Raw genomic sequence first — 24,768 nt, 5'->3', positions numbered from 1 at the left:
ACGCACGCGCCCACACGGTCACACATGTTACCAAATTAAATTATAATTTGTTTATTTATTATTGATAAACGGCCGTGTTGCCCAATAGGTAATAGTTTATACTATACAAAAGTTTAACGTAAAATACACGTCGATTTACAGAAAAATTAAACGAAATAGACTATAGGCATAAATAAAAATAAAATAATCATATTAAATATTATATTTTATTAACAGTTATAAACATGTCTAGTGTTAGATACATTTCATAATAATTATTTGTTACAAACTAAATAAAATAAACAGGATTGATGCTCATGTCGATCAAGTTGGCACCGGCACAATACGCTAGGACTATAATTATAATATCAAAAATAAGCTACATTTTGCTAGGTAAGCTATTTAAAAAAATTGCTACAGTCTGGTTTTTCTGGATTACGGGAAAATCAAAATTTTCCAGCACCAGCATTTTTTAATTTTCCGGTATTCTAGAAAAAACCAGCCCGGAATTAACCTTAAAAATTGCGTAGCAAAATGTAGAAAATCCATGGCTAAGTTTTGATAATAATGCCGTGGTATTCGAATAATAGGTCGGTGCTGGAAAATTTTCATTTTTCCGGTATTCCGGACAAACCAGTCTGTAGCAAATTTTAAAAAATAGCGCAGAAAAATGTAGCAAATTCGTTGCAAATTTTCGATACCGTTTTGAGTCCATTAAAGAAAGTGCCGATGCTACGTCAAAATAGCACTGGCATGTTTGTTTCCGGAAAATCAAGCTAGTATTAAATTATGAAAATGTCGTAGCAAAAAGTAGAAAATTAATGATATATGATTTGATGTTTTAGCACTAAGTGCTGTTGCCAACTTGACGGACATTGATAGGACAATGTGCCGGTGCTGAGTCGTTTTTCATTTTTCGGGTTTCCAGGAAAACAAAAGTCTAGCAAATTCCAAAAATCACCTAGCAAAATCCAGTATTTTGATACCACTTTTAACTTTTAAGCCGATCGGACAATTTTCCGGTGCTGAGTGTCAAGTTGGCACCGGAATATTTGAATTTTGATTTACACTTAAATGAGATACTAGCAAATTCTAGTTCCTGTTTAATTTAAATTCTTGTTCAAATTACATTGCCGTAATTTTTACGTATTTAGTCAAAATTTGAACTTTAAATGCTTATAAAAAAAATCATGCATATGTATTTTTAATATTTTTCATCTTCTATTGTAACAATATGTTAGGTGTCTCGAAATACATTTTCAAGCATTTCATTTTATAAAATATAGAAAATGCTATATAAACATTCAGTGAAAATGTCAAGTATCTCCGGCCATTTATCTTACAGTTATACACAAAATAAGAAGATCGCTAAATGAGAAATCTAGTGAAAATCCAATGTTGTAAAAATTTAAATTTCAAACGCTATATAAAAATTGCATTTGAATTTCTGGTGGATATTTATTTTATGATAAAGGTTGACAAACTTGAAAAAATCTTGTATTAAATTTTCAAATCTTAGATTTGAAAAAATAATTTTTTATGAATTTCTAGCTTAAAATAATTTGCGAATTTTCGTAAAAAAAACATTCGGTGAAAATGTCACGTATCTATGGTCATTTGTTTTAAAGTTAAATCAAAAACAAAAATTGATTTTATCGAAAATTGATTGTGTGTACAAATTCCTGGTTTTTCCTTAATTTTTAGTTTATCACAATTATTAAGAAAAATATTGGGAATTTTTTACTTTTGACCCCCCAGACTGAAGTCGAAAATCCAAGTACTTCTTTTACTGCCCTTAAAAGTGATGACAGACACAAAAAACACACACACACACACACACACACACACACATCATTGTATAATTAATACATTCCTCACTCAGCTCAGAATCTAAAATTTAAATTGGGTCAAAATATAATATGCCTATAATAATAGAATAACACAGCAGTGATAGCAGTAATAGCCCTACACTAATATTTAAATATGAGGGACCTGTTTTTGGTTATAATCTATTGAATAGGTACGATTATTAAACGTGGAATTTAAAAACGAATCAAAAATAGATATTACGGGTTTGGCCAATAATTAATAACCTTTTTACGAAAAGCTGCTTTCGACATCACTGTACCGATAGACACTAAGACTTATTAACTAAGATAATAATATTATAATAACTATTGAAATGGATATTAGGTTTGAAGAGTGAATACTATATAGCCATATTATTCGTCAGCAATCCTTTTTATTTTCATGCAACACGTCCTCTTTAAAGTTCATAATAATCTTCGTTCGTTAAAAGTTTTGCTTGTAAAACGGTCTTAATTAAGTTAATCCACCTTATCAAAAATCACTTTTGCGTTAATACAAGCTGAGTTAAATTCTAGGAATCAAACCTAACGCTCTGAAGTATAACAAAATATATCCGACAGCGTTATGTCAAGCATCAAAATAATAATGCATTCAATCTGTAAAATCAATCAAAGTGAGTTAGTTCAAAGATGAATAACTAAATTTATGCATTTCAATATTTTATGATGATACAATTGTTATGGACTATCATTCTTCAGTTTTTTTAGTAAAAATATCAATAAAATTAACATAAGTATCGAATTGATCATACCATGAAGATTATATAGGTGATTCACCAAAGTAATCTCACCCTCTCATTTTTCCAGCAATGCAGCTATCTTTTTTTGGAATTATACTCATATTTTAAAATTTTCGAGATTTTTATCAGTGTCCCATGGAGACGCAAACTAAAATATTTTAAATGCGACTTTGAAACTGTATATTATTTAGCGCATAATTTTTCAGGAATTATTGACGTATCTTAATCAAAATTCAAATAAGTAGTTTTTGAGTTTTTATTTCTTTGATTACTAATTATATTAAATATTAAATTCATTATTACATAAATTTTTGTAAAATCGTTGAGGATTTTAAGGAATTTGTAAAAACATTTTAACATCTGAAAAACTACTCATTTGAATTAAAATTGAGTATATTAATATTTTCAAAACAATGATTCACTAAATTATTAACATTTATCTTAAGCAGAAGTTTATATGGTCACTATCCTTAATTAGTACAAGAAATCTCAAAACGAAGAGATGGTCTTCAAATACTTGTATAGTTGTATAAAACTCAAATATTCCAAATATTTGAATTTGAATTAATGAAAATATGGGGTAAACATAATACCATAATATATAAACTCATAATATATACATGATGATATCAGATTTATATTATATGCCATTATTTCTGATGCAGACACAGCACATGCATACTCGTATATGCAGTAATTAAATTGTACACAATACCCAAAAGATAATAATTAAAAAATAATAATAAGTCACACCTAACTTAGTCCCTACATTCTCCCAGTGTGAATATATTTCACTATTTATTGTTTCATAATGTATTTTTAAATTGTAATTATAATGATAATTAACGTTTATTATGTATATGTGTAGGGTATAGACGCCCGTATAGTAGACTAAATATTAAAATTTGAGTTCAGTTGATGACATGCTTAACATTAAAATTATGAAATAGATACTTTACGTATAATGTCATTACTCATTACTCATTACACCTTAGACTTAGACAATTATTTCCTAGAGTTCTAGTCTTCTAGAATAATAGAAATTTAATTATTGGCGTTACGTCAAAATATACTTAACTTGTATAATATTTAAATATACTTTAATCATATGATGTTGGATTTAATCACTAGATAGTGCCACTTAAACTCACGGGCTTAAATCTTGGAGGAAATTTTCACTTACTACAACTCGAGACAACTTTTTAAATAAATTTAATATTGCCGTGTTTATAAAGATTCGGAAGATTTCTAAAACTTAAACCACGGCCTCCTGATGTTATCAAACTTTCGCGGCCGTCTGGTAAGTTAAGAGTTATTAACTCCAACTTTGGTCGTAAAAAAGAGGAAAAGAATAATGTGACGAAGGGGGAAACTAAAAGTTGTTCAAAATCAACTTTGCCCGAGAACTATATGGTCAGGGTCAATGTCACTAGGTCAAACATTCAATTCGAGTTCGAAATTTTAACACAACCCGGTTACTTCCTAATAACTATATACTTACGATATGGTAAGAAAGTTCTTGTGACCTGGTTTCCTAAATAGTAGGAGTCTTAATTTCTTCCGGTAGAAATATTCAACTTAACATTTCTACATTTATTTATTCTTATTGAATGTATTAAGTTAAAAAGTTAGATAAATAATAGTTACAATTCTGAAATGAATAGGTGAAATAGTGAACTAATTTTTTAGTATACATATAAACTTATTATTTTATAACAGCTATCTAGTATTTATTAAAGAATAAAATAAAGTAGTTTAAATAATGTTTTTTCTGTTTTGCCAATTGCATGTAAAAACTAATAAGTCACAATTTTTTAAGGTACCAAGTGTACCTACTTTTATATCACTCCTTGTGTTCATTTTTAATTACTATATATTTTTATTTCATTACATATTATGTAATTTTTGTAATGAATCAAAAAAAAAAAATTATTATTATTTTTCGGTTTTAATACATTTAATTTTATTTATATAGTTTAAGGTTTTTATTTTATAGAAATGTAATATTCTATTTAAAGAGAAGCTTATAGTTATATTTAAGATTTAATTAATTTAAATGGATCTAAATGAATCTAAATGAATAACAACTTCATATAATGTAAAAGGAAAAAGTTTATGTTTGTAAATATTCGCATCTCTACTAACCTACCATATGGCATTAATAAAGTATTTTATGAAAAATATGAAAAGGTATTTACAAAATATCGTAATACAAAAAAAAACGAGCTGGTATACATGAAATATATATTCATATATATTATAAATTTAAAAAAAAAATGTTCTTTGGCCCGTATTTTTTTGTTACATAAATTTACCATCAACTTTAACAAGAAACATATGAATACAAATACATCACATTTGATCCGATGCAAATTACTATATATTGTTTGTACGAAATAAAAACGAATAATACTTTTAGGTATTTCAGTATTCTTTAGCTGTTCGGTTAACACCATACATGTACATCATATTTTATTTTTTAAATTTTAACTTTGATGTTGAGTTATGGCAGTTGGAAGCAGTAGGTAACTTTTTTATTTACTGTTTTACGTACGCATCGCATACATTATGATGGACTTAAACAGAATACTAGTGTGTATTTTCAACTGTCCCTGACTGTGGATGGTGTATCGATTGGATTAGGTGGAGTGGTAATATATGAGAAAAATATTGCTCAAAAATTGTACGTTCAGTTGCGTCCGATTCCTTATCATGTATTTGAGAGAGTTGAAATATAATCATTTATTTATAAATAACAGAAAAAAATCCATGTATACATTAACTATATTATTTATATTTTGTATATAATACATATATACACACATATAGGGGTTAATTTTTGATAAAGTTTCGACTTAATTAAAAACATACATCCGGGGGTTGGCTTGGCTGTGTAGTAGAAGGGGGGGTAGTAGAAAAAGATGGTGTGGTTGAATAGAAAGTGGTGGTGGTGAAGGGGGGATCGAGGGGACGAAGGAGAAGGATGAACTGTGGTGTGGGAAAGGGGTTAAAACTGCCCTACACGTCCCTCACGATATGGATGATAAAGAGAATGGTAGTGAGGTTAGAGGGGGGAATCGATGGACCGACAGGGGCACCAGCGGGGAAAAGAATCTAATGGAGAAACGGTAACGAGCTTCGCAAAAGTTTTGGAAAAGTTTTCGTACCAAGGGTGTATGGGAGGCGAGTAGGGGGGCGTGTGGCAACGCACTGGCCCGGGGGGCCGACCTAGTGGGACCGGGCCGGCAAGGCGGAGCCAACGGCAGAACGCGACCGGCGCGCACTTTTATGGGTGTGGACTTTGCACGCAGCTTTTTGAGCTTTTGTTCTCTCTCTCGCTACCATGCGCGCGCCTTGTTTCTCCCACTCTCTTTCTCTCGTTCTCTTTCTACGACTCACTCCACCCCTCTGTCTTTGTCTTTTTTCTACCTCCCCTTCGTCACCACTGAGGTTCCCCCCGCGAGTACTTTGGATAAAGTTTGACCTGGTTTCTGGGCGCGGCGGCCACCCATCGGTCGATCCGTTTTTACCACCCGCCCACACAGCGTATTTCTGTGTAGTATATGTATTGCTATGAAATATCGAGGAGCTGAATATAAAAACCGTATTGGCTATTGTTTCACAGAGCTCCAATAGTGGGCAGTATGAAGGTTCAATCAAAAGAGAGACCATATACTCGTACCTGGTAATATCTAGGTTTAAGGCAAAAATTGAAAACAAATCATCAGTAACGAGAATGACTTAAAATTATGTAAGCAAGAGGTAATAGTAATAAGAATATTATTCCAGAATTATTTTTAATACGTACAAAATATATATTATATAATATTTTTTACATACCGAGCAGAGTGAAGCATTTTTGTTTTTTAGTTAAAGTTATTACTAAATGAGTATTTTGTTATTAAAATATTATAATCTGCATTGGGTGTGTCTTATAACAGCGAAAATTAAAATATACATATATATATATATATATATATATATTGGTGGTTTTCAGTGACTTTTTTCGTATAATAATAATATATAAATAATGTCTGGGTAAACTATAATTATACAATGCAATTGACACTATTCACAGTAGTTAATTAAAAAAATAAAACGATTTTCAACATCGGCAAGTCGTTTCTGTTACTCATGGATTATTGAAAATACTAAAAACTTATAACATACAATAATGTTAGAAAATGTATTATTGTCTAAGACAAAAAACACAATTTCATTATAATTTATAAGAAACATCAATAAATAAATTATCAGACGGCACCTTTATAGAAAATTTAGGTTCAAAAAATGTATTTATAATAAATGAATTCAATTATTAAGTTTGAGTAAAATATTACTTAATTTTGAATATCATAGTTTGATTTCTAGATGCAATATACGAAAATGAGTAGACAATAAGATATAAACTAAATCGATGTGAAAATCAGATATTTCATAAAGCCAAGTAGTAAATATCTACTATAAATCAGGAATTAAAAAAGTTTTAAATTTACGCAGTTTTCCTCCATCGGAATTAAATTGTACATAGTAATAAATATCACACATACAACGAATGAAGATCATACAATTTTTCAAAAATTATAATTGCACTAATTTATGTCATATTTACAGGTTTATTAAAAGTATTATTATATTGCGATAACCGATAATCGCGACTAATGCAATTGCATCCTGTATAAATGTATGTTTACTAATTATTGCATTTCAATGACCGTGAACTTGAAGGCGAATGATGTAAACAAAAATCTATACACTCAAAGTTTTATTTGTCTGTTAGTCGAAAATCACTAAAAACTTGGTGACCCAACTTACTTTTCATTTGTCCCAAGATAGCAACTCTCTTTCAGTTTTTATCGGCAAACTTTAATTATGGATTTTTTGGTCCCCTTCCCCACTCTTTGGACAACTTTTTCTCGGCCAACTTTTAACGTATCACGGACAGTCCAAAATGCAAGTTCCGTATCAAATTTATTAAACAAAATTATAAACACTTCTCAAGGTCAACGACTTTTGTTGTTAGTTTGTCTTGAGGTTTATTACTAAAACTTTCACATTGCACTAGTTCCAAAACTGGGCCAGACTGGCGGCTAAGACATGAACAGTAACTATAAAAAAAAACATATGGTTCAATCAAACATTCAACAGTATCATAGACACAACAGTGTCATGGAATAATTACCCCTTCCCTCAGATATTCTACTGAACTTGGAAAGTTATCTGCAAAAAACGCGGTTGGTTCATAAATTCATTCTAAGTATTTTCCCCATCAAACTAATATTATGTATGTATGAAACCGTTATGTATAAGGCATATACGTATATATACGTATATATCAAACAAAATCTAATAAATTATTAGTTTTAGTTTATTGGATTAAAAATGTTTTCAAGTTTGGATAAACCATTATTTTTTAAGATATACATTTAGTATATTAATTTCATAGTATCACTCACACATATGTGATTATAATATACACTAATTAATTCATCCAACATTGTTTCAACTTATATATATTATAGTTATAAAAATATATTAAATATCATTATTCTACAAATTATGTAAAACGAATTTATATTATATTCTGATCCAAACAACAACGTTTATTACAAAATCAATATGAAACACTTTACGAAATTTGAATTAAAAATATAAAGTTTATTCATCGTTTCTATAGCAAGAGCCTTCTCAAAATATTATACATGGGTTCTGTTTTATAATTAGTCAGAAAATAATAAACTTGTGTTAATGTTACGTCAATTTTATCAGGTTTTTCAACAAATCAATTTTTTTTCAATGAACATAGGCATATACCGTGTCTATATGTGAATAAATAAAACCAATATTTTGTGATGATCGAAAATTTATAATTATGCAGTCAATATCTTAGCCTTAATACTTTATTGGTATATAGGTATCGGTTATTAGATATTATACATTCTTCTTCTTCTTTTTCTTTGCCTTCTCTCACAACTATTTGGGGTCGGCCATACTGGTTCTCAATTTCTACTAATTACGATTCTTAGCACCATCTTCACAAACACCAGTTATTCTCATATCCCGAGATGGGAAAACACACCTACACAATTTTTCGGACCTCTCATACAGATTCGACAAAAATTTTGCAACGGCTGTCGACCTGACGCAACCTCATTGTCGCCTTTTACAACAGGCTGAAGAGTCATTGGAAGTATTCTTACCCCCTTCCACAGGGGTATACATTTATATTACATTATAAGTTGATATTCTACTAATTGGTCACACACTGCAGATTGTCCTCAATTACTATACCTTTAACAGGAATCCAGGATTCCCTTATATTTTTCTAGAGTCAATGATTTGTGTTTCCCACTATTGGGGAATTATGGGGCATATTTTTATGGGCCAACAAACAAGCCATTTAAACATACTTTTTCAATCTTAAAGGTGACAAATTTAAGTTCAATATCATAACAATGTTTCAGGAAATAAAAATGTGTTCCTAATTCCTATGTTATGTTTAAATTCATTACTAATACTTTTAATATGTTATTAATTTAAATTTGGATTCAATACTTTTCAAATAATTCAGTTCCAATCTTACTTCGATTAATACTGTTATGTTGTGGTTGGTCCATTATTGTAATTATTATTACTATTATTTTTATTTTTTGTGTTCAGTAAAAAATAAGCATTGGCAACAAAGACCATTCGTTATATTGTGTCTATTGTTTACATTATAATTAAGTATACAATTAGATCACTATAATTTTGTTTTATATAAATAATGTTTTACAATTTAATTTATTTGAGAAAATTAATTAAGTCTATGTTTTGTTAATGATCGCATGGTATATTGTAATTTATTATTATCAATGAATTTAATTCAAATCAATATATTCAAAGCACTATAATAACATATAGTAATATATTTTAGTTCAAATTTAAAATAAAATAATACACAATAATATTTTTATTCATTAAGTATACCTAACCTATTGTATGCATATAATATATAATAATTCTGTAGCTTGGTTAAAGCAATGTGAATGAGTGCCATATGTCACTGCCATTAGTTCCCGGATGGGTGACCGGCCTAACCTAACCTTGCCACACACACACACACACGCTGTTCCCAACCAACCGTAACCTCCCTCACAGTTAAAAAATGGTATTGCCGACTTACTGTGGATTAATTAATATATTAATTCATACATATTATGCTTCTAGAAATATATTATATAGTCATATAGATTTTTAAAAATTTATTGCTTAAGTGTACATTTTTACTTTCGAAAATATCCAGTGATTAACGTAAATTATGTTATTTTAAATTGTCGACGCTAATTATTAATTTTAATTGAGTACCTGCAGCGATTTTATACGTATACGGTCATGATTTTTATATACACTTAACAGTTGGAACTTAATGCATTAAGTTGATTTTAATAATGAATACACAATATTGCACGTGAGACCCTTATACCTAGACGCATTTTATGTTAACTGAATCGTAGACTTTATAAGCTATTGAGATCCTAATTTATTTTATGGTATTTATAATGAGTGTATGAGACACAATTCCATTTTACTGGGAACATTTTTTTTTTAACTTTATTTGTAAACCGTTCGAATAATATGATTATTAATAATTAGCTATGTGCTGTGAAATTGTATAATACAAATTAGGTATGCTAGTAATAATAATATATAAAACAATTTATACAATAAATTGTTGACTTTCGATTGTGTGGCCATTTGAAATGCCAATAGTATGAGATATGGAATGATAAGAATATACTATGTGAAGATCAATAAAAATAAATGCACATGAATGTCATAACACGAAAATTTAAATATCTGTTTTTACCGTTTTATATTGTGTTAGATTTTTTTGATTCGAACGCCACTCTGTAGGTGAAATACGACGGCATTGTCAGTTTAATAATAATAACAGCACTTCGGTTCAAATGTCTAGGAAACTTCTTAAATATCACCAACAGAACTTTAAAAACTTTATGGTCTCGGAAGAAAGCATAACCAACTTTTTTCACTGGTCGAAGAAGAATGAAAAAAATATAGCTTCGTTTGCCATACGTTTTTCATGCCGAAATAATAATGCTCTGTGCTAAAGGGCAGAAATCTCTACTGCTTTTATTCCGAATGCCACCTCACCGCTCTCCGTTCACCGATCCCGGAGAAGTTTTTCAAATAGTAGTACAGGGCTCGGAGTCCGGATTTTGCTAAAAGTTTTCAACGCAAATATTTTTGTATTAAATAATTTCCTCAACAGAAGATGTCAAAACATGGTTTTCTGTCATTTTCATTAAAAAAAAAAATTGTTAATTGAAATAAGCTAATAAGTTTAAAATAAATTTGATGGCTTGAAAAAAGATGAACATAGCATTAATATCCAACTTTTACAATTTAAATTTAAAAAATAAATATTTATCCGCATTAATACAACTATAAGTATAAATAGGTACCATACAATATTTATTATTGTTATATTACATAGTTTGATTTTTAAATCATTTATAATATGTTAACAATCACCCCAATTTTTTTACTCAAAAAATTAATTTAAAAAAAAATGTACGTTTACATAAAAGACAAAAAATTCAATGACTATATAAATTATATTCTATTGCAACGGGCAATTAAATAATAATGTATTGTTGAAAATGTTTGTGAGTTTAATTATTTTCTTTTAAGTTTATTTTTTAATTTTTTACATTTTTTACCCAAAAAGTATTCACTGTTTTAAAATGGTGTATATAATATTTTAAACCATATCCTAATAATTGAATACCTAGCTAAGTACAATTTTTAATTATTTTATTGTTAGTTGTTTTGTATTTAAAAATAATTTTACATTTATATTTTTATAATTTTAATACAGTGCAGTTATTGATAACTAAAAAAATTACCTATAAGTGCAATAGAAATATTAATTTCTTTTAGTCAAACTTAGTCTAGGCTATATAACTACAACCATGTAAATGTATAATCATTTAAATAATTTAAATAATTTAATCAGAATACTAAAAATATATCAAAATACAATTTGATTTTTAAAAAACATTTACGTGACTTGATTTTTTTTTATTGAATAAAGAACAAAATTAAATTATACTATCCTTTATAGCTACTAATAAATTATATTATTTTAAATAATTAAAATAATGATTTATAATATACTGATATGACACTGATATCCGAATAGTTTTCTACTGTGCAGGCAATACAGATACTTATATTTTTTAAATATTGTACCATTAAAATATAAAAATCCATCATATTAGTAGTATGTATTTGTATCATGTTGAATAGCTATCAAATATTTATTTTTCATCGTAGACCATATTTTGTCTATTTTATATATCACTAAAATTGTTGTCCTCTCACACATCACATAATCACTTGTAGTATTTTCCACATCCCAAAGGGTTTTCGATAAGTAAACAGTTGATGGTACCTACCTATATTATAATATGACAGTAAATTATTTTTGCGTCTGCAAACGACAAATCTTACCACCTGTACCACTCGTCATCTGTACTATAATCTCCACCACTACCATCACCTCCGAGCGCAGCCACCAAACCACGGCGGTGTCCCGTGTCTTTTGTAAAATTTCATAAAATATGTGACTTAATTAAAGCGTAATACGCATATAATAGTGGGCCACGGGATCGCATTGTACACGTGTGTGTCTCTGTCTTTCCGTTTCCCTCGGAATACCTGCAGCAGCGCAGGATGAACCGCGGAAAGCTTTTGTATATTTTGTGACTGGCGGGATGGTGGTGGTAAACGCTTAAAAGAACCGTAGTCGGTGGCGGTGGTGGAGTAGGAGGAGGAGGTGAAGGAGGAGGTGGATAATCTCTCTGGCAAAACGTTTCGCACGGGGTTTCCTTAAAAGCACAAAGCGCGCACCGTTTTCTACGATTTAATTACCTGCCCACAGACCGGGCGGCGCGAGCGACATAATCCACGTTATATCCTACCGGTAAGCTCTCTGCAAGAACCACCACCGACGCTCTTCACCCCCCTGCCACCCCCTACCATCAACCCCGTTTAGCGTGTATATATATATATATATATATATAAACGTATACGTCACTCGTTTACCTCTACACTTCCCACCCCCACATCTTTGTTGCAAACTTTTCGAGGATATATGGAGGCGTAGCGGCGGCGGCGGCGTAGCTTTCAATTTTGTTCGTCACCGGCAAATGAAAAATTAATTAACCCGTTCGGACGGCCAGCTAATATACCCGCGTGTTATATCACCGCAAAGACATTATAATATATCGTCATGGAGGGTATATACGTAGGTTCACCCTGCAGTCGACTGCAGCCACTGTTGTTGTTTATAATGGGGAAATGCTTAACTATAAAAAAAGTGCGTGGTAATACTACTGCAATGTCAGACGAGTACGACGACGTCAATCGCGTGGCGGACGTGTGTTTAAAAAAAATCGTCCATCATGATGTATTATTTTACATAAATTTTCAAGTGCAAAATCGTTAGAAATCGATACCTGACGTGAAAGCAAATTTCGTTTAAAGCATCTCGAATAATCCTAATTAACGCGATTATATTATAAGCGAATGAAATTCGTAAAGTTAGTTCAAGTTATACTCGCTCATCAAAATTCTGTAAATGTTTTATAATCGAGTTTGGCGTGAAAGCTGTTCAAAGTGCCTGATATCCGAACGTTAACTTGTGCATTTTCATCTCTGAAATCAGCGCATGATGATTTCTGAAGGACATGCCAATTTGCGTGCTGAGTAACACATTATTATTACATGGATATTATATATGAGTTCTACGAGCACTGTTTACTTAACGAATGAGCCGTAACGTTATTAATCTATAAATTTCGTATACGGTGAAAACTATAATCGTAAATAATGTTATAGTCCGTTATCAAATACATTATATTATTATGTTTTCCACCAGTTGGCATTATTGTACTTTAAAATGCTAAAACGTTATCAAAATCCAAACAAAGTCAGTATATTGATGTACGACCTGCAGATATCGGTGTGTATTATTATTTTTATTATGGAAAAGTATAATAATAAGTTACGGAGAACATTTTTTTATTACTAAAAACATTAATACTATACGTAGGTACACCGTGCATTATACCGATAATGAAAAGCAATAAAATTTTAAGAAATAATAAAGAATCGAAATCCCTTTCAGTAATATTATATAGGTACCGGTCAACAGTCATCTAACAGTAATATACCACCCCAGCTCTACAGGTTTTTTTTTAATATAAAATAATACAAGTGCCGTTGAAAGTCTTTCTTGGGGGAAAAAAAGTTTTTAATATATTTCTGAGTTATTGTTTATACGGAAATCAATATTTCTCGGGTTTTCCGAAACATGACGGCCCACCACACTTATTAGAATAGCGGGTAAGAAACTCTGTGGTCCAAATAATAAATCTTTGCGAATTCAATCTTTATCATATTTTCTTCTTATTAATTATTCAAAAACACAGAAATATCTGTTACACAGTTAACAATATTAAAAAAAAAATCAATCGAAATGTTGTTTTAATAATTGTTTAAATAAAAAACTAATTCAGATAGGTAATAAAAACTTGAATAAAATAATTGCCTTATAGGCTTAGCCAAATTTACAATATTCATATTATTAAAATACTGTTAAACCACAAAAAGTGCTCACTCGCTCTTTTTTTTAAATTGGTTACATTAGTCACGAGAGAAATTTTTTGTTTAGATTACTCATATTATTTTTACTATGTTTTTCGTTAACTTAAAATACATGTTTTCTATTTTAAATCAGCACTCAGAAAACAACACTGTTTAATAATGTGCGCCTAAGCCATCATATCTTTTTTTAATTTGAAATGTAAAATAAAATAATTATAATAATTGAAAGCCATTAAGGATAATATGATTAAGTTAAAAATAATTTGGAGTAGGACAAAATATAACGATAAGGTATTACACATACACACACATAAATTAAAATAAGTGTAAGTTGTTGTGTGTTTAAAAAAAGTTAAACAAAATGAATAACATTGAATCAGAAAGAAATCTTTTCATTCTAAAATACGAATCGGTCACGTCATCCTACACGCTTTAGATGCTAACCACGATTTCAATGGGGAAGTCGCTACAAGGATTGAACAGGTAATATGTTAATTTATAATTGAGTAATTGATTTAGAGACACATAACCGTGTTCTGGTAATTTTAAGTCATTTAAGTCATTACAATTGGAAATATAAAAATACGACGTCCATAGGAAGTAAATGGCTTAAAAAAATTTTGTTTTAAATTATTCTGAATTTGTGTAAACATTGTAATTTGAATAACATATTTTTCTGTGTGCTCTATAATAATGAGAAGTGATGACTTCAATACAGTTAGATTTCGATTTCGAGATCAAGAAAAATATTCAATATATTAACTCCATATTACGATAATATTGATAGATATTATGTTTGTTATACCTAGTGATAATAAATGTTACCATAATGATATTAGCTCCACTCCAGAACACCAATATGCATATTAACCACAAATATTCATTATAATATTGAACTTCACGAATAGACTATAATAATTCTAAAATTTATTTGTTCATAACTATAATAACTTTAACACTGTATATTATAAGTTAATTGTCCATTACAAGAAGTATCCATAAACAACCTACAAATGTACATCGACATTTTTTTGACAATAATATATACTAACTTACTATGTGTTATATATTTATTTTTGGGAGTAATATTTAAAATTCATGCTATTTTAAAATATTATATTTATCACCCTTTTTTAATCCATTTTATGTGTGTCTTATTATAGTAAACTTATTTTGAGATGATGAGTTTTTCTGTTAAAATAATCACTTGATATAAAAGACAAAATTGAAGATGGTTGAATAATGATTAGGTACAGCATTAACGTTATTATTCACGAATTCATGATAAAATTTAATTTTAATACATTTTTCGTTGGTAACAAAATTATTTTGAAGAATAATTATAAATTAAATTTTATCATACACTTTACAACCAATAAACAACTTAATGTGACACAGTAAATTATGATGTTTAGTACCTCATATTATATGATATATTTATATTACAATATCATTAAATAATATAGAATTACCTTAGCCATCATACTAAGTAATAACCACCAGACAGCAGTTATTTTTTGCGCATGATGAGTTTGTCTGCTCCGTATTTGTTTCGAAACTTTTAGATGAATCCAATAAAACTCGGTAATTTCTTTGAGAGCACGCATTATAGTGGGATATCGTTTATGCAAAGTTATTAGATCCGATCAATATCGCATATTCACATCGTATTTTGAAGTGAGTATGGACGAATATATTATTATTATTGTTTTTCCACGGCAGAGCGTATAAATGAACTTTTAAATTATAATCACATAACGTCGACCATCACACGAACTCTGCTCCTCCGAGGAGATCGTTTATCCGAGCAGGCTCCGAATTACTTATGCAACGCGGGTTTTTAATAAGCCTAAGACCCCGCGGGGTGGTCGCTTGGGGATACGCAGAGGTTTCGGCGACCAGAACCGGTGAGGTTTTAAATTTTAAACGCGCCCCGCCGAACAGATTTTCTTCTTTATATTATATACGCGCGCACACCGCGAACGAGCGTAACTTAATTTGTGTGTGTGTGTGTGTGTGTGTGTGTGTGTGTGTGTTATAAATCACAAGAACGCCGCGTTTCTCAAGACCACTCTTACCCTCCCCGAAGCGCCAAAAAACAACCCCGTGACCAAAGGGATTAAAAGGCACTCTCGTTCGCTATCTTTAACCCTTTTTACTCCGGCGCACACGTTAATGCATATTTAATATTATATTTATACGTATATATATATATATATATATACATATTATACACAAACACACCAGCGTATATAAGTTATACGCATGTATGATGTATATATTATTATACATATAAAATATATCTACGTCGGGGACTTAAAAAGTTGTCATCAACTTTGGTTTTGTAAACAAAAGGATATGTGGGTGTTATCATCATTGTTATCAAATTCCACTCTGGTTGGGATTATTATTTTGTGATCACGCAGGCGCTAACGGTGCATTTTTTTAAAGCCGGATTTCTGGTTTTCCCGGACGATTCGAGTTTAACGAGTGGTTTGGAATTTAATTCGTTGTCTTCATAAAGCTAGCTGTTAGGTACTTAACATGGCGTCCTCCACGTTATTAAGTTATATTACAGACTGTGATGCTTATGAAAAAGTGTGAGAACAGGTTTAATACTGTAGTTTTAAATGTTTTAATCAACCAATTCCTTTCAATAATACTGTTGCTATACTGTTCAGATTTTGAATTTTCTATCGTTAAGATTTTTGGTTTACTGCACGTTTTAATTTATTGTTCTTATCATTAAATAAAATATAATCCACAATCAATAACTGGATTCGTGTGTTTTATTTTTTACTTTTCAACTTAATTATTTGTCAACGATTATATATTTATTTATTTATAAAATTAATAGGACTCAAAGTCCAATTATAATAACGATATGTATACACATCATAATTACCCAAGTACTAAGAAATGAATATACATCTCGTTTATATTTTACATTAACTATATTAACTGAAGTAGGATCGACACTATACATATATTTTTCTGTACCTAGTAATAAAATACAAATGATTGGCGAATTGGATATAAATTAAGTAACTGAAAAAGACAAATTAAATAGATGAATATTTTATTAAATTCTTTCAGGTATACTACCTACATTAAAATAATAATTCTTAGCAATAAATTAAATTTCCGTGTAACTTATACGAGGAAAATAAATATATATAAATATAATAATAATAATATTTTACTTCTTAAGTTCAAAGTGATTGAATTTAAGACATTAATCAATGTGCTGATAGGATAAATGTGATTCTATATTATATTTTTGAATTTTTATTTTGATTGAAAATTCTTGTTAATTCTTTTAAAAGCTGGTGTGGAATAGCTTCTTTGTTCAAGTCTGTGCGACTTTGTGCTGTGGTCCAGAGATGTGGACCATATAATATTATAATAGTGCCTATCTACGTACTAACATATAGAAACTATTGAGCGTAGGTATTACATCATATTGTTATATCTAATATTACTGAGCATCGTCTGCAGTATAATATTATTGTGAATTTGAATCACGAACGCACACAGGCACACATGCGTTTTACACGTCGTTTATTTATTCCAAAAACGCAGCGTGCTCAACAAATGATATTCATGAGCAGACGTTTTAGTTGTGTTAAGGCCAGCTTTCGTTGCGCGCGTATTATATTATACAGACCTACAAAATATTATAATGATATGTATCGAAACGCTCATCGCACAATGCAATAACGTTACATATATATATTATAGGTAGGTAATAATATATGATTATAAAAGCTTATAAACTGACATTTTGCGTGTACTCTGTGGTGATTGATAGTTTAGTTTGGTCCTTGAAACGTTTTCCGGTCGTCCATCTCGCGTGGATTCGTAGTTGAACACAGGGATCTCCATCGCCGCCGTTTGTGTCCGATCTGATGTGTATATGATATACTAGGTACCTGTCATGTAGTATTTGGACGGCACACAAATCAAAACGTATAATGTCATATATTCCGATGTTTCGAGATTTTTTTTATGTTGATTTTTTAGTACTGAAAATAAAAAAATTTAATTTAGTAAAAAATATTTTGGATAAATTCAAAATAGCCTATTTGTGAATCTGATTATTAGAACGATTTGATGATAAAACGATTTATCTAAGTCAAGCAGTTTATATTTTAGAATTTTTTTAAAATTCAATATTTTTTTGGTTAAATTAATTTGGAACGTAATACATTTTTTAAAAATATGATTTTCGAGAATTTTCTGACATGAGTATATTTTTCAAATTATTTACTTATCATATAATATTAACAATTTTTGTCATAAGTTGAATTAATATAATTTTAATTTTTTTTTTTTTTTTGTCATGTCTTTCTGTTGTTCCCTGTGTACATGACATTGCGATACTTTTATTTTAAGTGCTTAAAAATCTGTGCTCTGAACTATAATATGACCCAATAACTATCCATCTAAAACTCAATTATTATGAATCTGAAGCACCTACTCCGAGGAATATTCTGTTTTCTCATAAGAAATATTAAAAAACGAATATCGAAAAAAGGTTAATATTTGAATTTTATACTATCTAATTTATATTTTGTCATAATTAATAATTATACATGCCTACATATGATTTCATACCGAAAAATCCTAACTATTTGGCATGCACACAAACTGGGACCAATTCGGTTCTACTTAATAAAATACTATTTTCAAACGGCAACCAATTCTCTCTCAAACTTCTCCTAAAATTATAATTTATAACCATCAAATTTAAATGAAAAATATTTTCTTAAGTGTCAAAGGTTTTTGAAATGATGAACGATAAACTAATCTGCACTTGGAGGTATAAATTTTTGTTTTCTCAGCCCGCGGGTTTACGGGGTCATGCGAGTGCATATAATACGTATATTGCATCGATGGAGTCCAGGACGTACAGGTGTCGGGGTAAGGGGGTTGTTTGTCGCATATAGTAGTAAAAACTCATCTCGTGAAGGGGGTAGGTAGGTAGGTCGGTCGTCATTATTATTACTATTATTATTATTATTATCGTCGTCGTCGTAGTCTGCCAGCGTGTGTCGCCGCTAAGGATTAATGCGGTCGGGCGTCTGTCAGCGGCGGTGCGCGCGCGATCCGAAAAGTAATGAAGAAGTTAGCCGACGTGTATAGCCGCCCGGGACCACGGACGGGGGTGGTGGCGGCCGAGGCGAGGGGTAGGTGCCAGCGCGCGCGTTGCAGGTTAATAACAAAATCCCATTACGTTTTGTGTCACATCCAAACACAATCGCACGCCGGCCGGACGGGAGACGTGCCGTAGACGAGCGACGACGGTTACCATTACCGTGCAGCTATACATGTCGCACGCCAGCGCACATGTAGGTGCACCGACCTATATATAAATTATTATTATTATTATTATACAGGATGAATCGCGTAGCACGCTCACCCCCCAATTGTTTCCGCATCAATAATGAATTTATATTCAAATTCAAACTCCAAGACCGCATTTTTAAACCGTAAGTACAGAGATTTTTCGAAGGCACTAGACTTCAGAAGTGAACTGCGGAGTCACAAGATTCTGTTTTTCAAATGAAAACACGCCCTTTGCAGCTGATAGCTGTACGTTATTTTATCGAACATTTTTTTCAAAAATGCCAATGAACCTCATTCAAAATTCGAACGAGTAGCTTATCAGTAGTTATAAACACATATATAGTAAAGATAATATGTAATATATGGATTTCGTATTTATTTATTATAATTGTATTATTTAAAAAAATTATAAGATTCAATACCTATATTAATAACTAAAACAATAAAATAGTTAAATAACTATACGCCTTCCCCTTCATATCTTTCAATCTCATTACCATGGATCTTTTTATCCTAAGCACACACAATTGAATAACTCGAAAACAATACTCGTTCAAATTTTGATTATGATACATTAACATTTTTGAGAAAAATATCCGCTTAAGCATTTTTATACTTATAGTTCCGAATAAGTGGATCATAATTTGAAAACGGAATTTATATTTCCACGTGACACTTATTTAGCAGAACAAAAGTACAAGATTTTTTTTTTAAATATAGTTTTTGATTATAAAAAAAAATTAGATTTTGCATCATCGTAGAAGAAAACGACTCACTCTGTATACATGAGAGACACTATCGTCGTCACCGCGTCTGACGACCGGCTTTTACGTTATTATTATTATTATTATTAACGATGACCTGAGCTTGGCGACGTTATCGGGCTCGAAAAGTTTCGAAACCAGTTTTAGACAGTTTTCGTCTCGTTTTATTGTCGCCGCCTCCGCCACCACACTGCCCGTCCGTTCGTCACATGTCATCCAACGTACACAACAGTATAATACTATAATATATAGTATATATAACATATAACATATATGTGTGTGTGTAGGGAAGTTATATACGTGTCTGAATAAGCAACGAGAATTTATCGTCTCCGTTCAACATTCGTTTTAATTCTTTTCCTTTTTCCATTTTACCCACCAGCGACGTTTGTCCTGTTTTGCTTTGAATAAAACTCCATATCGACATATTCTCAGTTTCCACCACCGTGCAGTCGTCATTCGACATAAATGGATTGTTTGTTGGTCCACGAGCCCGATGACATCTCTCTCTTCCACACTCCGTCGGTCCTTTCCGCCCTTTTTTTGTTCCCGTTACCAGTGATTTTAATACTATTATTACTTTTTTTTATTTATTGCGATGTGGTTTTTAGATTCTATAAAAATACGTGTAGGTATATGCAGTGTGATTATTTCAACTGTTATCACTCGTTATTTCAAAAAGTTTTTAAGTTTGAATAGTCATTGCAAGACAGAATTTTTGAAAAACTATTATATTTTATAACTTTTTTTCATTGTATAATATTTTTTATTTTGGGTTTGTTGAATGTAATTTTTGATCTTTACATTTTTAAAGTTAGATTTTTGATGAATAAAACGAATTATGAACATAAAGTTATTATAGGTTAGTTTAACTAAAATAATAAGACGTGTTCATGAGTCGAGTTGAGACTTCACTGTGAAAGCACATGAAAAATGTTTGTCTACTACTACTCCGAATTCCAAACATCAAATTAATTAATAATAATTATCATAACAAGTTAATTTCTAGTACAAAAATCGATTCTCATTAATTGAAGTTATAAAAAAAAAAATCGAACACCATATTATAACAATACCAATGTTGAATATTAAAAAAACACAGTTATAATTTAAAAAATATTTTATTTTAAAGTTTGAATGAAAATAAACCCAAGGTATAACAATTATTTTTAAATTCCACGAATTCGTATATGGCTCTATTTATAGCTTTGCTACACTTTGTTTCACATAATAAAATATAATACATATTATATATAAAAATGTATATTAAGTACTAAATGCAATTTCATTCTTAAAAAAGCGAAAAGCGGGTAAGTATATATTGCTCTGTTGTACAGACGTACAGTAGGTACAAGTGGGTTACTGTAATGGACGGTATTAAATTTTAATTCAATGAAACAATGATATAATATTATTGTATACGAAAAACGATTCTGAGTAGGAAAGGTTCGTCAGGATATTTTATGGTTTTATACTATATATTAAATATATTACTGTTATTAAAAAAAAAAAAAAATGTAGGTACCTACATATAAAATAAATTCCAAATTAATCAAATCAGATTCATTATGTACTAGACTCACTTGGTAATTTATAGAAGGTACATACACAATTTATTATAGGGTATTATTGGTATTGATATAAGTTATTAACTATTACATTAACTAGTACAATTAGAATATAAAGCACAATCTAGATATTTTAATTAACCACAAATAGTATCTATAAATTACAATATCCGAAATTTATTTATGTAAATTTCAAAATCAATAAAAAAAAAAAATGATTCCTAACCTAACCATAATTCTTAGTTATTTAATATGTAATTTCATCAAATTTGAACTTAAAATGTACCTATCAAAAAAACTTTTTGTGTATAGTTTTTAAATTTTTTTTGTTACAGAATTAACTACTTACATGGAACCTTGTTTTAAATTTTAAATCCTTAGCTATTAAAGTTAAACATTTTATAAATTTTTAATAACTAAATAATTTGTACATTTTCAATTAAATACATTTTTTCAAAATTGAACTTAGAATGGTTATTAAAAAAAAATCGGCCTATGTATTTTTAATATTTTTTAACTGCTATTATATAACTATAACTTCTAACTTGAAAAGCTATTATAAAGTTGAAAATTGAAGCATTTTTTCATTTTTGACAACTTATCGTGTACACTGGCACAAAAAAAAAACACACACACACACACAACATTGTAAAATCAATACATTCATCGCTCCGATCAGAATCTAAAATATAAAAACAAAGCTTAAAAATATCGTAGTTATTTTAATTTAATAAAATATTATTTTCTTTTTTTAAAATGCGAAGTTACAAACTTCAATATTCTGGCTTTATTTCATTGTTTATGTCTTTGTAATTGATTTTTCGATTATCTTGTAACTGTATTTTCTATATCATACATTATCGATAGCGCTATTTTATTAGTCTGTGAATATTTTTTTTCTATTAGTTTTAATTTGTTGAAGCTTCATTTAGATTAAATTGGACTAATTTAAGTAACTGCCATTATAATTTTATCAGTAAGTTAGTATTTTTAAACTTTTTTCCAGGTGATAAATATAGTGTTTATAACTATAAAAATATTAAAAAATAATTAGAATACTATTCAATATCAAAAAGTTTATAGGTTCAAAAATATAAAAGGTTTTAAATTAGTTTATGTAATTTTAGTTCATTGCATAATATTAAAATATAGAAATGTCTTAGAAACCGACGATAATTTGCACGCTCGTGGAGTGAGTTTTCCTAGCTTTAATTTCTTGAAACATTTTCTTTTTTTAAATTTTTATATTAGCATTATAAAATAATAATCAATAAACTAATATCCATATTTGCTGTATCGCAAACACTTTAAAATCTTGTTCCTATAGGTATCTAATGCAAATGTTAGAAATATGTTTTACACATTCTTGTCTCATTTCGTATGTGTTTGTTACAATGGACACATCGCATAATTTATCATACTGTTTATGACGTATTTTTGTTAAATATTCTCTAACATTTACGTCGAATGTGATAATCATGTCAAATATCTGAGCACTGGAGATGTCTGAAAAGAGATCCTAGCTACGACCTGCACCCAACCTTGGGCGGATAGGCCATTTTTGGCCTACCGGAAAATTTTAAAAAGGCGCCTCCGCATGAAAAAAAATTAATAATATATGATATCAAAGGGCACCATTACCGAAATACGAAAGGGGGCCCAGCGGGAAATGCCCGGTGGCCCGGTAGGCCTATCCGCCTATGCACCCAACCGTCCCGATCTGATTGCTCTAGGGTTTAGCAGATCTTCGGAATAAGTAACCAAAAGCTTTGAAAAGTCTATCGGGTTCACCGCTGCGCAATGAATTTAGTATCTAGTTCAATGCCTTGTATGGAAGCGCAGGGAACGTCTGCAGGAACTGAACGGACGGTTACTGCGGTTTGTTACATACAAAAATATTTTTATAGCTAAGTGATTTATGTTGATGACAATAAATAACTGTAATATATTATACGTACAATATTATACTACTAAATTATCAAGTTTGTTTGGGCTTGTCGAATTTAATAGCAGGTAGCGACACAGTTGATTAAATATCGCTATGGTCAATAATTAACTTCATATTAACTGTATAGAATATTATACAATTATACATACCATGAGAATCCATTATTAGTTTGTTTGTTTTATTTTTAATCTCGATTTCGCATATTTTGTTTACTAACCATGCGTAATAGGCATTTGTATTGTTTGATTTTTAATATTCTCTCGATCAATCTCATATGTCTCAACAAAGTCAACTCTGATTGAACAGAACATAATATAATACCTAGCTAGATCTGTTTATGAGAAATTAGAGCAGGCTGAAGTTCCAGTGCAGAGTCCATCGAAAGTTACGGACGGTATAATAGGTAGAATTACGCGGCGGCGGTCAATCGACCATTGTGGAATCGACGGACGACGGTAGGACGTAGGTATTCCGAAAATCCCCAAGTACACGACTGTCATAAACCACCTCTCGGTTGACCCGTTCGAGTGGAATTTATGAAACGCCAAAACGAGGGAAAAAAATCGTAACCACCGTCTCAGGGACCGACGGGTCTCGAATTAACGTTAAATGATCCGGATAATAGCTTGGAATTTGTTTGGATTTATGTGCGCGTGCGTGCGCGTGTTTGCGAGCGTGTGTGTTCGCTTGTAAACTGCGAAGAGGGGTTTCACCTTTTGTACCATTCCGTCTCTGCAACACATACATAACGTCAAACGGTCCATCCGATTCTCGTAAACATCTTTCCGGCCCTCTCGGCATTGTGTGTATTCGCGTACACCGCCGTCGCGGCCGTTTGTTCCACCTGCACGGTTTCGCCAAAAAGCATACCGCCGCTAC

General features: G+C 30.4%; 1 protein-coding gene across 5 annotated transcripts in view; it reads left to right on the top strand.

The window, feature by feature from the left end:
- Window positions 1-24,768, top strand: part of LOC107169554 (uncharacterized) — a 250,857-nt gene that overhangs the window by 68,976 nt on the left and 157,113 nt on the right. The window lies entirely within an intron of this gene.

The sequence above is a fragment of the Diuraphis noxia genome, unplaced genomic scaffold (genome assembly GCF_037042655.1).
Source record: "Diuraphis noxia isolate RWA-SAM2 unplaced genomic scaffold, SU_Dnox_SAM2 contig0005, whole genome shotgun sequence".
Classification (NCBI taxonomy): Eukaryota; Metazoa; Arthropoda; class Insecta; order Hemiptera; family Aphididae; genus Diuraphis; species Diuraphis noxia.
Note: the sequence above shows the minus strand (reverse complement) of the source record. Positions and strands in the feature narration are given on the sequence as shown.